A 15746-nucleotide genomic window follows, 5' to 3' on the forward strand; every position below is an offset into this window, starting at 1 on the left:
CTGGACTATAGAGTTCAGGGTCAAACAATCATAGCCATGATTCAGAGGCCAAGAATCTGCATCGGCTACTGTATAAATAACTACAGCCACCAGCACTGACTTGTACCTTAGACATGTATGGACCCCTCAGATCTGTTGGGATTTTCTTTTCACCCCGCACACCCTCAGGAAGATGGATGGGCCTTGAATGGATAGGGCATTCGGAGGATAGGTTTTGGTGTCAGACACCCTAGAATTTGCCACTCACTATATGTGTGACTTTGGGCAACTGATTTGAATTCTTTCAGTTTTGTTTTCATTGTCCATTCAGTGAACTTATTAATGATACTTAGCTCATAGTGAAGATTAAATGAGTGAACTCTGTGCATATGGTGTGTCAGTTGATGTGACTTCAGTGGGAAAATACAGACAATACGGTGACATATTAGTTACCAACAAGTCAAGAAGTGAGACTCCAGCTTTAGTTAATTTATTGTCTCAGTGCAATCATTATGGACCAGTGGCCTTACACTGAGACTGATCTTCCTCATGATTGCATCAGGATATCCTCTTCTTAGCATCACAACACCCCAAGAAAAAAATGTCTGTGCTTTTCTGGGTCTCCTGCTCAACAGCAAGTAAACCTTTCCCAGGTGCCCCTCAGTAGATTCTATCTCATGTCTCCTTGGCTGAAGCAGGACCACAGGTTTACCTCTAAACCAAGGGGCTGTGAGTTTAGACTAAATAAAAGATGCTCCACAGGCTACTAGAATACTCTCCCCTGAGTTATGTGGGGGAAGGATAAACAAAATCAGAATCTGCTTGTGGGGCTTCCCTGGTGTTCAGTGGCTAAGACTCCATGCTATCAATGTGGGGGGCCTGAGTTCAATCCCTGATCGGGGAACTAGGTCCCACATGTTGCAACTAAGAGTTTACATGCTGCAGCTAAAGCCTGAATGCCTCAACTAAAGATTCTGCATGCTGCAACTAACACCCGGTACAACCAAACAAATTAATAAATATTTAAAAATATCTGCTGGCAAGGGAGAAGGAAGTAAGGATGTAGGTTAGCAACCAACAGTGTCTGCCAAAAATCTGTAGTCAGTCAATGCTTGTTATAATTATTGTTGGTTTTTATGCACAACGTATTGTGCTGTTTGTTATGATGCATATGGAATTGTGAAATCTTAAAAGATACTCGTAGGGTTATCAAGTCCATTTCCTCTGTGGTATTTGTTCTGTCTCTAAATAGCTCACCTAAGTGAGATATTTCTTGAAACAAACTTCTGTGATGGGAAATTCAATACCTCCTGAGGTAGAACAGTCTGTTGAAATTAGTGTATAGCTTGAGAAATAGAATATTACCAATAAGATGTCCCCATGGTCCATCCCTCTATTCCAGTCATTTTCATGAGTTTATGTTAATAATTTCCTTACTTATCATAGTGGTTTTACTATGTGTATCTATATTTCTAAAACATTTAACAACTGAAAAGAATTTCATTTAGCCTTTTTTACTGGAGTCCAGTTGCTTTATAATGTGTTAGTTTCTACTGTACAGCAAGATAAACCAGCTATACATGTACATACATTCCTTCCTTTTGGGGCTTCCTTCCTATTCAGGTTACCACAGTGCCTTAAGTAGAGTTCTTTGTGCTAGACAGTATGTTCGTATTAGTTATCTGTTTTATACATAGTGTCAATAGTGTATGTGTGTCAATCCCAGTCTCCCAATTCCTCCCATCTTCTTGCTTTCCGCCTTGGAGTTCTCTACATCTGTGTCTCTATTTCTGCTTTGCAGATACGATCATCTACACCATTTTTTCCTCAGATAGCTCAGATGGTAAAGAAACTGCTTGCAGTATAGGAGACCAGAGTTCGATCCCTGGGTTGGGAAGATCCCCTAGAGAAGAAAATGGCAACCCACTCTAGTATTCTTGACTGGAGAAGTCCATGGACAGAGGAGCCTGGTGAGCTATAGTCCATGGGATCACAGAGTCAGACACAACTGAGCAACTAACACACACACACACACAAACATACCATTTTTTTTAGATTCCACATATATATATAAAAATATAAAATATTTGTTTTTCTCTTTTTGACTTATTTCACTTTGTATGACACTCTCTAGGCCCATCCACATCTCAACAGATGACCCAATTCATTCATTTTTATGACTGAGTAATGTTTCATTGTATTAAACTCTTAGAGTAAAACTTAGGCAGAAGTTTTTTTTTTTCCTCGACATAAATCTCAGCAAGATCTTTTTTGGCCAACCTCCTCGATTAATGAAAATAAAAACCAAAATAAACAAATGGGACCTAATTAAACTTAAAAGCTTTTGCACAACAAAGGAGACCATAAACAAAATAAAAAGATAGTCATCAGAATTGGAGAAAATATTTGCAAATGAAGCAACTGACAGGAATAATCTCTAAAGTATATAAACAGTTCATGAAGCTCAATATCGAAAAAACAAACAACCCAATCGAAAAATGAGCAGAAGACCTAAATAATTATTTAGTCTGTTTTAGGTATGTTTTTGTTCTCTGTCTTCGTTGTTATGTAGCAGTGACTTATTTTATTTTCTCTAATATACATGATTACATTTTATGCAGCTGTAAACTCTTGATAGACATTTTCATTCTTTACAGTTCTAGTGTCTTGAAAGGAAATTTGCTACCAAAAGGAGCTTTAAAAACTTTGAAATGTCACCTGATGGACATGTTGGAGACCCTTCAGGATATATATTTAGGTGTAAACATCTAGTATGATTACCAAATAATGTCGGTTGCTTTCCAAACACCAAATGATATTCCCAGGGTTTGTAACAATTTCTGTAATTCCCCATCATGAAGACTACTGGTTTTCTCGCTTTTCCATTTTTGATAATTGGATGTGTTTGGTATATTATCCCTGTGTGATTTTCATTTTTCTGGATTTGTATGAAGTTGAGCATGTTTTTATACTTTTATTGGACATTTCACTTCCTCTTCCAGTTTAGATTAAGCTCAATTCTGTGTGGGCAGGTAGTTAGATCCTACCAATTCATGTGTACCTACTACTGAGTTTAAAAATATTTTTTATATCAAGTCATGGTGATGCTCTTAAGTTTAAAATTGAGTACTGTCTTTTCATCTGTTATTTCTTTACTTATTTTAGTGTGTTGGTAAGATTTTCTGGTACAGTGTTGAGCAGATATGATAATGGCATTTTTGTTTTGCTTCTGATTTTAAAGGGAATAATTTTAATATTTTACTGTTGAACATGATGTTTATTATACTTTTTTGTAGATACCTTTTATCAATTGAGGAAATTCTCTCCTGTTTTTCATTTGATACTTTTTGCCATGAATGGTTATGATTTTAATTAAATGCAGTGTATGCATCTATCAAGATGATGTTTTCTTTAATTTTCATCTGCTCATTTTAATAACATGAATCATCAGTAAACTTCTGTAGTAGCCTTGTAGTCTAGAGTAAATATGTCTTGGTGATATTTTATACGATACTACATCTAGCTTCTGAGGATTTTGCTTACCATTTTACATCTGTGTTATCAGTGAGGTTGGTCTCCAGTCTTGCTTTCTTGTACTGCTCCTGTCAGTTGTTGGTATCAAGGTTAGACTAATTCCATCACAAGGTGAGTTACAGACTCTTACCCTTTCTTTGGGTAAGATTGGAATTGTCTCTTCTGTCAGTGTTTGGTAGAACTTGTCTAAATCTGCATTGGCCTTGGATTTAGTTTGGGTAAATTTTAACTAGTAATTAATATCGTAGAGATTATAAATTCATTAAACTTTTCTCTTGTGGGTCAACTTGTATATTATTCTAGCTGTATACTTTAGTTTTCAAATTTATTCATCTTTCATTATCTTTCAAAATTTCTGTTATATCTGTAGCTTCATACCCCTTTTTCATTCTCTTCTTTTTCCCTTTAGATTTCACTCTTTGGGTTGTACAATTCTATGAGTTTTGACAAATGTATGATGTCAGGTACAATCTCACCAGAGCTGTACATATTTTATTCATCTTTTTAAATGAATTTATTTTTGGCTTGTTAAGCTCCTGGGCTTGTTTGCTGTTTTGTTATATTTATGCTATTATACTCTAGCCTTTTATGTTGACATATTTTGCAGACTTAAAAATAAATGGTATAATTCCTAAGGAGCTGCATCCCACAGATTTTGACAAACATTATTCCACAGGATGGGAAAAGGTCAGTTTTCATTCTGATCTCAAAGAAGAGCCAATGCTAAAGAATGTTCAAATTACCATACAACTGTGCTTATTTCATATGCTGGCAAGACTATGCTCGAAATCCCTCAAGCTAGGCTTCAGCAGTACATGAACCAAAAACTTCCAGATATAGAAGCTGAGTTTAGAAAAGGCAGAGGAACCAGAGATCAAATTGCCAATATTTCGCTGGATCATGGAGAAAGAAACGGAGTTCCAGAAAAACATCTACTTCTGCTTCATTGAGTACGCTCAAGCCTTTGACTATGTGGATCACAATAAACTGCAGAAAGTTCTTGAAGAGACGAGAGTACCCAACCACTTCACCTGTCTCCTGAGAAACCTGTTTGTGGGTCACAACTGGATGTGAAACAATGGACTGGTTCAAAATAGTGAAAGGAGTGCTACAAGGCTGTATACTGTCACCCTGCTTATTTAACTTACATGCAGAGTACATCATGAGAAATGGCTGTGTTGGATGAATCGCAAGCTGGAATCAAGATGTCAACAACCTCAGATATACAGATGATACCACTCTAATGGCAGAAAGTGAAGAGGAACTAAAGAGCCTCTTGGTGAGAGTGAAGAAAGAGAGTGAAATAACTGGATTGATGCTCAACATTAAAAAAAAAAACACTTCAGATCATGGCATCTGGTCCCATCACTTCATGGCAAATAGAAGGGGGAAAAGTGGAAGCAATGATAGATTTTATTTTCTTGGGCTCCAAAATCCCTATGGACAGTGACTGCAGCCATGAAATTAAAAGATGCTTGCTTCATGGAAGAAAAGCTGTGAGAAACCTAGACAGTGTATTCCAAAGCAGAGACATCACTTTGCTAACAAAGGTCTATATAGTCAAATCTATGTTTTTTCCAGTAGTCATGTACAGATGTGAGAGTTGGCAAATAAAGAAGGCTGAGCTCCAAGAAATTGATGCTTTTGAACTGTGGTGTTGGAGAAGACTCTGGAGAGTCCCTTGGACTGCAAGCAGATCAAACCAGTCAGTCCTAAAGGAAATCAACCTTGAATATTCTTTTGAAGGACTGTTGCTGAAGCTGAAGTTCTATACTTTGGCAGCTTGATGCAAAGAGCTGACTCACTGGAAATGACCCTGATGCTGGGAAAGATTGAAGGCAACAGGAGAAGGAAACAACAGAGGATGAGATGGTTAGAGAGTATGCACATGAATTTGAGCAGATTCTGGGAGTTAGTGGAGGACAGAAGAGCCTGGTCTGCTCTAGTTCATGGGGTCACAAAGAGTGAACACGACTTAGTGACTGAACAGCAACAATTTTTATTATTGTTCAATATTAGATATTAAAATTTTTCATTATGATTTCTTCTTTGGCCCAGAAAAGTTACTTGGAAATGAATTTTTAAATTTCCAAATATACTTGCAAAATTTACACTTCTTTGGCTATTGAACCTTTAATTAACACACAACAAGAGAATGTGGTTATGATGATACCAGTTCTCCCAAGATCTGTTGGGACTGCTTTATGGTCTATTATATCTTCAGGTTTTAAAACTATCTTCTCATGCTCGAGTAGAATGTGGATGGGTATAGGATTCCTTATATGTGACTAGCAAATCGAGCTTATTGTATTTAAATCATCCATCTACTCACTAATAATTTTGTTTTCTCTCTTTTTTCATGGTCACAATTTTATTTATGAAGTTCATTTGTTCAACTTTTTATTTTTTATTTTATTTTTTTCAGTTACTGTCTTTATTCATACTCACTGATTTTTTCCACGGGGAAACTGTTGAAGGGACAGGAGGGGAGGGCTGGGCAGGGGGAACCATGGCTTGGTTTTCCTCCATCCAGTGAAGGAAGTGACAGAGGAGGGACATAACTAAAGAGAGTGACCAAGGGGACCATCACTACGTGGACTGAGATGCATTGTGCAGTGACTTCAGACAACCTGAGTCCTTCCGTTGGGAAATGCAATGTCAAAGTGTAAAAGCAGAAAAAAAAGAAAAGATCCAAAGAAAAGAACAAAGTGCATACAAAGCAAACTGCTAATGTAGGGACGGTTCTAAGGCAGCCATCAGGGAGAAGGCCAAATGTCCGGGGTGGTCACCCGACTGTGCCCCACTCCCACTGCCCCATGACAGGCCAGGCTGTCGGGCCACCAGTGCCCTCTCGACATAATCTCTGTTGGCTCCAAGCGTGCTGTAAAGCCACAGAAGGTTGTGGAAGGAGGAGAGCCTGAAGTGTGGCAGCACCAAGGCAGCCCAAGGCATGGCTGCATTGAGAATCTCAAGGCATCTCTTGGGGATGGCTCTGGAGGGCCGGTGAGATATGGAGGGGGAGGGACACCCAGGAGGGATACAATCAGCATCTTTACTTGACCACAGGGCAGAGCCACTCTGCTGCTGCTGCTGCTGCTAAGTCACTTCAGTCGTGTCCAACTCTGTGTGACCCTGCAGACGGCAGTCCACCAGGCTCCCCTGTCCCTGGGATTCTTCAGGCAAGAACACTGGAGTGGGTTGCCATTTCCTTCTCCAATGCATGAAAGTGAAAAGTGAAAGGGAAGTCGCTCAGGCATGATCAGACCATATCTGAACCTGCTCTCCTTGCTTGCTTTCATATTTCTCCAGAGCACCACTCTTCTTTTGAATATTCTCCTAAAGGTACAACTTTATAGCTTCACCATCATGCTTCCATACCTTTGTACACACCTGAATTTCTTGTTTCCTTTCTTAACATTTGATATATAGAATCAGAACGAATATTTGAGATATGATGCTTGCTCTCAAAGATAACACACACAGAATAACACCCAGAAAACAGTATGACAAATGTATGATTAAATGTTGAACTGTTGCATCACAGGAAAGGGAGAGATCAGTGTGGGCGTGACTGTGTGGAGAAGACTTCACTGTTTCATTTATTTAGGCTGAGCTGGGTCTTTGCTGCTGCGCGGACTTTTCCGTAGTTGTGGCAAGCAGGGGCCACTCTCCAGTGTGGTGCAGCGGCTTCTCATTGCATGGCCTCTGCTGTTGCTGAGCATGGGCTCTAGGGCAGATGGGATTCCATAGTTGTGGCTCGAGGGCTCAGTAGTTGCAGCTCCCAGGCTCTAAAGCACGGGCTCAGATAGCTATGACGCACGCAGGGATCAAACCCGCCTATGCTGCATTGGCAGGTGAATTCTTTACCAGTGAGGTGCCAGGGAAGCCTGGCTTCACTGTTTTGAAAGGTTGGGAGGATTTTGTTAGCTAGTAATTCAGGAATAATCACAAGAGAAGCAGAATTCAACAGGAATAAGTGGTTTGTATTTGAAGTGGCTGGAGATTGGGAACCCTTGAAGATTTGGGGGAAGGATGACTCAGCAAAAAGAGCCTAAAGGTGGGGACCAGTTAGGAGCCTCCTGTTTAAACTCACGTGTGAGCATGAGCTCGGGAAGCAAAAGTAGAAATGGACATAAGAAGAGTTGAGAAGCCAGGAGAAAGGTACATTTCTAATGGATTAATATACAGAGAAAAAGTGAGAGACTACAGAGTTACTAACTTGTACACAGCCAAATAATCTATGTTATGCAATGAACCAACTGCCAGAGATAGTGACAATTTATTGTAAACAGGATGAAATACATCACAATATCAATGGAAACAGCCAGTAGCAGGCGGCACGCACTCTGGCAAGCCAGTACAGATAATAATCCTTTGTTGTGTAGTAAATCTTTACAAAGGCTCTAAACACAGGATGATTGCCATTGTTTTAAAACAGCTCATAATGTTCTAACTTTGTGCCTGCTTAGACATCAGAAAGCCAGATAACAGTACAGTGAGTCTTCATTTTGGTAATAAGATATATTTCCAATAGCATAAAAATATTTTTTTTCCCTCAGTGGTAAATTTTGTTGATTTGGGTCAATAACTGAACTGAAGTGCTATGCCTTTCTTAGTTGCTTCAGTCATGTCTGACTTTTTGTGACCCCATGGACTGCAGCCTGCCAGGCTCCTCTGTCCATGGAATTCTCCAGGCAAGAATACGGGAGTGGGTTGCCATTTCCTCCTCCAGGGGATCTTCCTGATCCAGGGATGGAACCCACATCTCTTGCACTGGTAGGTGAATTCTTTACCATTGAGCCACCTGGGAAGCTCTGATAATCCACCTACTAACACTACCAAATCTCAGTGTAACCAAAATTATCCTAGTATTGTAGTTGATCTCGTGCAAACACGTTGGAGGATGGGGTAGATTGGGTCTTCTAGTAAGCTCACTGCATCCCTAGTACATATGAGCTTTATTACCTATTATATCTTACAGGGTTTCCCTATTAACTTACTTTCAAGGGCATTAAAAAGGGCATTGTTGCTGAAAACTTAAAAGCTAGGGTATAACAAGTTGACAGTCTCTGTAGCATTACTAGTTCATCACATTCAAATGCATGTTGACTTCTAAATATAAGAAGGAGGGATTAACTCAGGAAGTCAGATCTGAGTGGGTTAAATCTGGATTGCCCTTTATGCTCACCCATCTCTTTATAAAGAGTTGAAAAGCAAGCCAAGGAGGCATCACAAGACTTCTAACAGAAGTTCCCACTTGTGTTAAATATTTTGGTGGTTAATTTTCCTTCACAATGATTGTGCTTCTGTGTCTGTGTATGTATATAGATGTATCTCTACAAATGGTTGCCTGCTCCTTTAAAAAAAAAAAGAAAAGGGTGCTGGGGGGAGCTTCTCTCCTGGCTCAGATGGTAAAGAATCTGCCTGCAGTGCAGGAGACCCAGGTTCAATCCCTGGGTGCAGAAGATCACCTGGAGAAGGAAATGGCAACCTGCTCTGGTATTCTTACCTGGAAAATTCCATGGATAGAGGATCCTAGTGGGCTGTAGTCCATGGGGTCTCAAAGAGTTGGATACAACTGAGTGACTAACATTAAAAAAAACAAAAAACTTACGGTCTTCACAATCTAAAGTCTGACGTTTAAACTGTCTAGTTTTTCCATCAAGGACAATTTTTTCTTTGAGAGTTTCTAATTGATTTTTTTCATATCTCTGCATTCAAGATTCCTATCTGTGTGTTTTCACTTCATAATTTTTTTTGTCCTTTTAATAGGTGTGTGATGTAAGGGACAGAATTAACTAGAAAGTGTCCCTGGGGGCTTACTCTGGGTTGCCTAGGCAGCAAGCTGGCTGGCTGTTTGCTGGAGTGGGGGTGAGGGGGTGGGGCAGGAGCTTCTCTCCCAAGAGGCCCTGCACTGATCTGACTTCTCATGTGGACCCCTGACTCTTACCTCTCAGCAGGAGGAGTCTTATTTGTATGGGCCTCATAGCTGGTAGTCCTGATCAGTTTCTGCAAACAGCAGGCACCTAAATCCAGACTGCTTGGTGCCGAGGATGTTTTGTACACCTTCAGAGACCCCTTACTCTCCAACTTGCCCTGTGAGAAGTTGTGCTGAGAAGGGGCGGAGGTTGTTTGTCAGAAATGTAGACCCAGGATGGCGTCCAGCATGACAGTCACACCTCTCTAGGGTGATTGAAGGCTGGGGGACACATGTCTTCCCTTCTCTGCTGACCCTTGGCTTGCGTCTCCCCCCCTCCCCTCTGCTCCACCTCCCTTCCCCAGTAAGACTCTCCCTAATCCCTCCCAAGTGATGCCGTGGGTCCTCCTGACCATGCGGCAGCCACACAGGGGTCCACCTAGGGTGAGAGAGGTTATTCCTCACTTTATTTCTATGATTATTTTAAACATGTTCTTGTGTATGCTAAGTTGCTACAGTCGTTTCTGACTCTTTGTGACCCCATGGACTGTAGCCACCAGGGTTCTCTGTCCATAGGATTCCCCCGGCAAGAACAGTGGAGTGGGTTTCCATTTTCTCCTCCAGGGGATCTCCCCGACCCAGGGATCAAACCCTAGTCTCTTAGGTCTCCTGCATTGGAAGGCAGATTCTTTACCATTGGCATCACCTGGGAAGCCCATTTTAAACATACATAAAGGTCCTTTCAGAAGGTTTCTTAATTCATTTGCCTGGGAATGGCAGAGTCTCATTACTGAGTTTTTTTGTTATCTACCTTAGCATTCGCTTTCCTCACAGGTATTTAAATTTTAGTTTGCAGGTTTACCTTTCTGAGAGAATGAACTGAGTTCCTTCCTTCCCTCCCTCCTGCCCCCTTTCCTTCCTTCCTTTGCTTTCCCTCTGCTTTTCTGTCGACAGCCCTTCCTTGTCTGACGGTTTCTGTCTTACCCCCACATCTCGGTACTCTTGAAAAGTGAAGCCCGGTTTACATTCTTTGCCAACCACTTCTGATCTTTTTTCTTTGATGAGGCAAACAGGCAAGGAGGCTGTTCCCTCTAGAAAGATATCTTGAAAGAAAAGCTATGCTTTCCCAAGTGTTAGGACTTTGATTCTGCACAGCAGGGAAATAGTTTTATATAAACTTGGTTTCTCTGGCAAAACTTGTGATTGACCAGCTGACTCTTGGCAAAAGTAACTGATTGAATGTTTAACCTTCATGGCTGGGTAAAGAAAGTGTCCATGAGTTTCAGGCAGAATCTTCCTAGATGATCTGACTTATGCGGGACTCTATGGTAATTGGATAGAGACCTTTTATCCATTTATTTGGGAGCGTGCTTGTGTGAATTTTCTTTTTATGGAGTTTGTTTTCTTCATTTTCTGCGTTTGCCTTTGACCTCTTTGTATGTTTATTTTACTTGTTTATATCAGATTACATATTTCTGTCCTTTATGTCTGAGCTGATGTTACTGAAGGTGATTTCTGTACATGAGTATCACTTTAATAAGTCCTTTCACAAGACTTTCAGCTGAAAACTGATTTTTAGGCTTGAGCCAAATGCTACTTATACACATCCTCATTCTATTTGGTTGTAATGCAGATTCTTAAATGTAGTGCTTTTATCTCCTGAATTGGTTTCTTTGAATTATTTCCAGGATAAGAATCTTTTTCTCCGTCTTGTCTTCTGGCCTGCATTTAAAATTAATGCTGTTTTATTATTTCCCTTCATGTTGTAGCGAAAGTTACTATTTTATTCGTTTTTTCCACTTTGCCATTTGTTCTCAATCTCGTTTGAACTTGGTGATCTCGGGTGGCTTTGGCCTGCAACAGCTCGAAGCAGGGTTTCGGTTGCTGCCTAGAGATTGAGGTCAGTCCTCGGCAATGAGAGCACTGAAGCTGCGTGACTAGACCTCAAGGGACCAGTGGCCGGTGACAAGGCCCCGGCCTGTCAGCTGTGTAGAAATGAATTTCCACCTAGAGATGGAAAGTAGTGAAGGAAGTAAAGTGTTTTAATAAACAGCCCTCCTAATGGAAGAGAAAGAATACGTGTGGATAGACACACGGGTGGTCTCAGAGAGAAAGTCGTGCCCTCGTGGAGGTTTGAATCCCTTTTATGGTGCGTTTATTCTGGATTTCCTTTGGCCAGTCATCTTGCTTTGCCTGGTTCTGAGTCCATATTTGGTGTGTCTCAGGGTCCTCCCATATGTGTGCACACAGCTCTCAGCCAAGAAGGATTCTAGTAAAGGGGCCTGTGGGTAGGTTGATATCACTTACTAAAATGTGATGTCCCCTCTCTTTTGATCTCCAAGGGGCCTTTCTGTGCATGTGTAGTCAGGGAGATCTCCTTGACTTCGAGAATTAGAAATATGTGGTCCCTGTCTCTTACCTGGACAGGGCTCATCTCGTCTCTTGCTCCTGCTATTTTAGAGTATCTGTTCACAGGGGAGAAACCAGCTGTTCACCCCGAGGCCCATCTAGCTCCTGCCTCATTGGTAGTGAGGAGTCTAACTTCCTTTGTGTTTTTTTCCCTTAGCAAGTGGCTTACAAGGAAATCATAGAAGTTGATTCATTCAAATCAGAGCACACCTATGGCACTGGGCCAGAAAACAACGTTTCTGTAATGACTGCTTGCTAAAGAGGGAGTTGAAGAGAAGGTGCTGGTTTCTTCCCCCGCTTCTGTCCATGCAGCCCTCTTCCCCCAGCTGCAATGGGGTTTGCTCTGAGATGACTGTGACTAGGGTTGCTTCCCTCACATATGTCAGGTTCTGTTGCGTTGCTGTTTTCACTTCCTGAACAGTGCTATGTTATTCTTGGTCACCGTGCTAACTAAAGGGTTGCCTTTCCTTTCTACATTTTATATAATACTGCTGAGGATCATATTAAAAAGTATTATAGCTTCCCTGCTGGCTCAGTTGGTAAAGAATCTGCCTGCAATGCAGGAGACCTGGGTTCAGTCCCTGGGTCAGGAAGATCTCCTGGAGAAAGAAATGCCAACCCACTCCAGTATTCTTGCCTAGAAAATTCCATGGACAGAGGAGCCACGACTGAGTGACTAAACCACCAAAGTATTATAGAAGGTATTGTGTAAAAAGTATTGTACATGACTGTGCTATAGTGGGTTCTTATTGCACGCCTATGGAAACAGCTCTTAGTTTACTTTGAGCATACCTATCATCAGTACATTCCCTATTTTTCTGAGTATCAGTTTAAGCAACGAGAAAGCACTCCAGTAGCACACACTTTTTTGTTACTTTACCAGAGATACTGATAGTCAAAGAGATTTGCGGTATTTTCTAGGGCATCTGATCAAACATCATCAAATACTAATTAAAATGACATCAAATGAATTCAAAAATGTCAATATTTGTATTGTCTTGGGACAAAGGGAAAGCAAACAGGTTTGGAGTAAGACTGAGAGTATGGTTTACCCTCTAGAAGAGTAGAAATTTGTGCCCAGCTTGAGGGAAATCTGGAGGAAGGTAATATGCCAGTATTAATGTCTTTACCAAGTCTTAGAGCAGCCTTAGGCGTCAACCAGGGAAGCCGAAACTGTCAGTCATGACCCCATGATGGTCTGTGTTAGCTTTACTGCCAAGGTCAGATAATTAGATTCAGGATGATGTAAGAGTTTCTGTAACCCTTGAATATCATCATAAATGGCTGGTATGTGATGTAACTTTTAGATGTATGGGAGAAAAACATACCTCATCCTCCCACGGCAGGGCTATCATTCAGTTGTCTGAAGGAGGTGATATTTAATATGAAGAGCTTCAGTTAAATTATAATCTGGTTGGTCAGTCAAGCATCAAAGTCTGATTATTAGATTTTTTTAGTGTGTTTTGGAGGGAGGTAAGAAGGAGAAAGGGTGGCATTTGACATCTGAACTTGAGAGGAGGGTGACTGGTAAATGATGCCACTGATTTGGTTGACAGGTAGATACAAGAGAAGGCTAGGGGTCCAGATGGTGAGCAGAATGCTTTCCAGTCTTGCTGACTTGATAGCATTGCTGAAGAAGGACATCCTTTCACTTCACTGGGGTTGGGACAAAGCAAAGAAATGCACTGAGCTATTTTAATCACAGCTGTGGTAGATGTAGGCGTTTCTACACTGTAGGATTTGGAAAGTTCTTTTTTAAAAGCATGATCGACCTTGTTTAAATTAAGGAGCCAGATCCTCATTAACTTGTGCCCATGTTTAGTTCACCATATGATTCATACAGTATTATTTTCTTATATCATTTTTGCTATTTATCTAAAAAGAGTTTCCTTGCCTGATGCAAAATAAGTGTGGGGTCAACGTGATGTTCAGAGCCAGTATTTACTTAGTTATTTACTCTGAGCATGTCTAGATCCATGCTGACCATCTAATTTCTAGACTCTTCCAGAAATTTCTAGACCCTTCTAAACTATCCTTGCTATGATGTTTCAGAATATACTGCTTTATGTTACTGTTGTTCAGTCACTAAGTCATGTCTGATTCTTTGCAGTCCCATGGACTGCCACACACGAGGCTTCCCTGCCCTTCACTATCTCCCTGAGTTTGCTCAAACTCATGTCCATTGAGTTGGTGACACTATCCAACCAGCTCATCCTCTGTCGTACCCTTCCCTTCCTGCCCTTGATCTTTCCTAGCATCAGGGTCTTTCCCAATGAGTTGACTCTTCACATCAGGTGGCCAAAGTATGTTACAGTATATACTATGCCATTAAAAATCTAGCTGCCTCAGTAAAATCACTTGACTAAGTGGTTCCCATATTCCATTAGAGGAAATAAATTCAGATTCTTCCAGATGATAGGAAACAATTACAGTAAAGTACAAGTATTTTTGCATTGCCTTTCTTCATCACTGTTGTCAAAAGCATAATTTAGGTATTTACTATAAGCATGGCACTGCTCTCCGTGTTACACATTTTTTTCCTGAGCCTCCTCAACTCTGGGATTCTGCATAAATTACACTTCTACATTTTACACTTTACTAATATATTATCATTAGAATAAAGCCAGGACTTTGTAGATTTGGCCACTAACCTAGGGACAAAGAGGTATAGGATATAAAAAATATATAATCAATTTCTTTCCTTTCTGGAGGAAGACAGGGCAGCTTTACTTGGAGCAGCTTGGCATTAAATAAGAAAATAAAACCTAACTGTAGTTATATAGTTTACATATTTCTTAAATTCCCCTGATCACTGCTTTGGGATCATCCACATGTTCTATGAGTTAATATTTTTGTTCAGTTTAATTACATTGAATTATTTTCTGAAATTAAAAGGGGCCGTTCACTGAATTCTCTAGCATTGCCTCCTTTGTTGACTGCTGGCAATTTTAAATTAAAATAATTTTTCTTTATAATTTCCATAGTTAGGAAGTTTAGCATTGTCTACATCCTCCCTTGGGCAGAACTAAAGAGCATAACTTTTGTAACGTAGTACATCTTCCCTGAGATTACTTTTCTTAAAACAAGACAGTTGCTTTTTCTGCAGGCCGTTGCTTGAAAAATAGACTTAAATATATCTGCCAAAGCTTTGCCTCTATATTTGACTGATTTTTTAAAAAGTTGAAATATATCAGGAGGATCTCCTTTCCACCTTAGGCACTTTGTCAGTCTTTAGACTTGGTAACATCTTAATCTTGGATTAGAATACAAACTTAGGTTTCTTTAATATTTTTTCTTTTCCAGAAAAAAATGAATATGGCCTTTTTAAATTCAGCCTTCACCTTTGTGATCAGAGAAAGGAAATTTAATTATATTTCTACCTTTGCAATGTCTACTTGTCATCAATAAATTATTTTTCTGTCAAGTAGAAACCCTGTTTCTCATATGCTGTGACCTCCAACCTCTTCCATCCAAATAGCTTCCATTCATATGAGGCACTGGGGCCCTTTCCCTCTTCTATTAATACATTGGCCTCACTTACGTATATATTTTTACATTTTCTTCTGTAACTTTTTTGGATTTACTTAGTGTTTATTGTCTTGTAGATACTATCTCCCATTCTTTTTTCTTTTTTGTTTACCTAGGGTGGAAATTGGATTGCTTTCATTTCCTTCCTAGGATTTATTAGCATAGATGACACAACCCTGGAAGGTAACAGGATCAGTGTTAATAATGCTTTCAGTGTTTTTATTCGTGACTTTTTGTGGTTCCAGGTCCATTCAGTGAAAGAGACAAAGTGGTCAGAAAGTCTTGGAGAATATCCTGTCATAATAAAACAAAGTGGAATTTAAAGACAATGGTAGTGAACCAGAGAATCAGATGCTAAAGACAATTTTAGTCATTCAAT

At 40.2% G+C, this 15746-nt stretch overlaps 1 protein-coding gene across 1 annotated transcript in view; it reads left to right on the forward strand.

Annotated features, from left to right (window-relative positions):
* ITPR2 (inositol 1,4,5-trisphosphate receptor type 2) overlaps positions 1-15746 on the forward strand; it is a 592637-nt gene that overhangs the window by 243391 nt on the left and 333500 nt on the right. The window lies entirely within an intron of this gene.

Source organism: Budorcas taxicolor, chromosome 5 (genome assembly GCF_023091745.1).
Source record: "Budorcas taxicolor isolate Tak-1 chromosome 5, Takin1.1, whole genome shotgun sequence".
Classification (NCBI taxonomy): Eukaryota; Metazoa; Chordata; class Mammalia; order Artiodactyla; family Bovidae; genus Budorcas; species Budorcas taxicolor.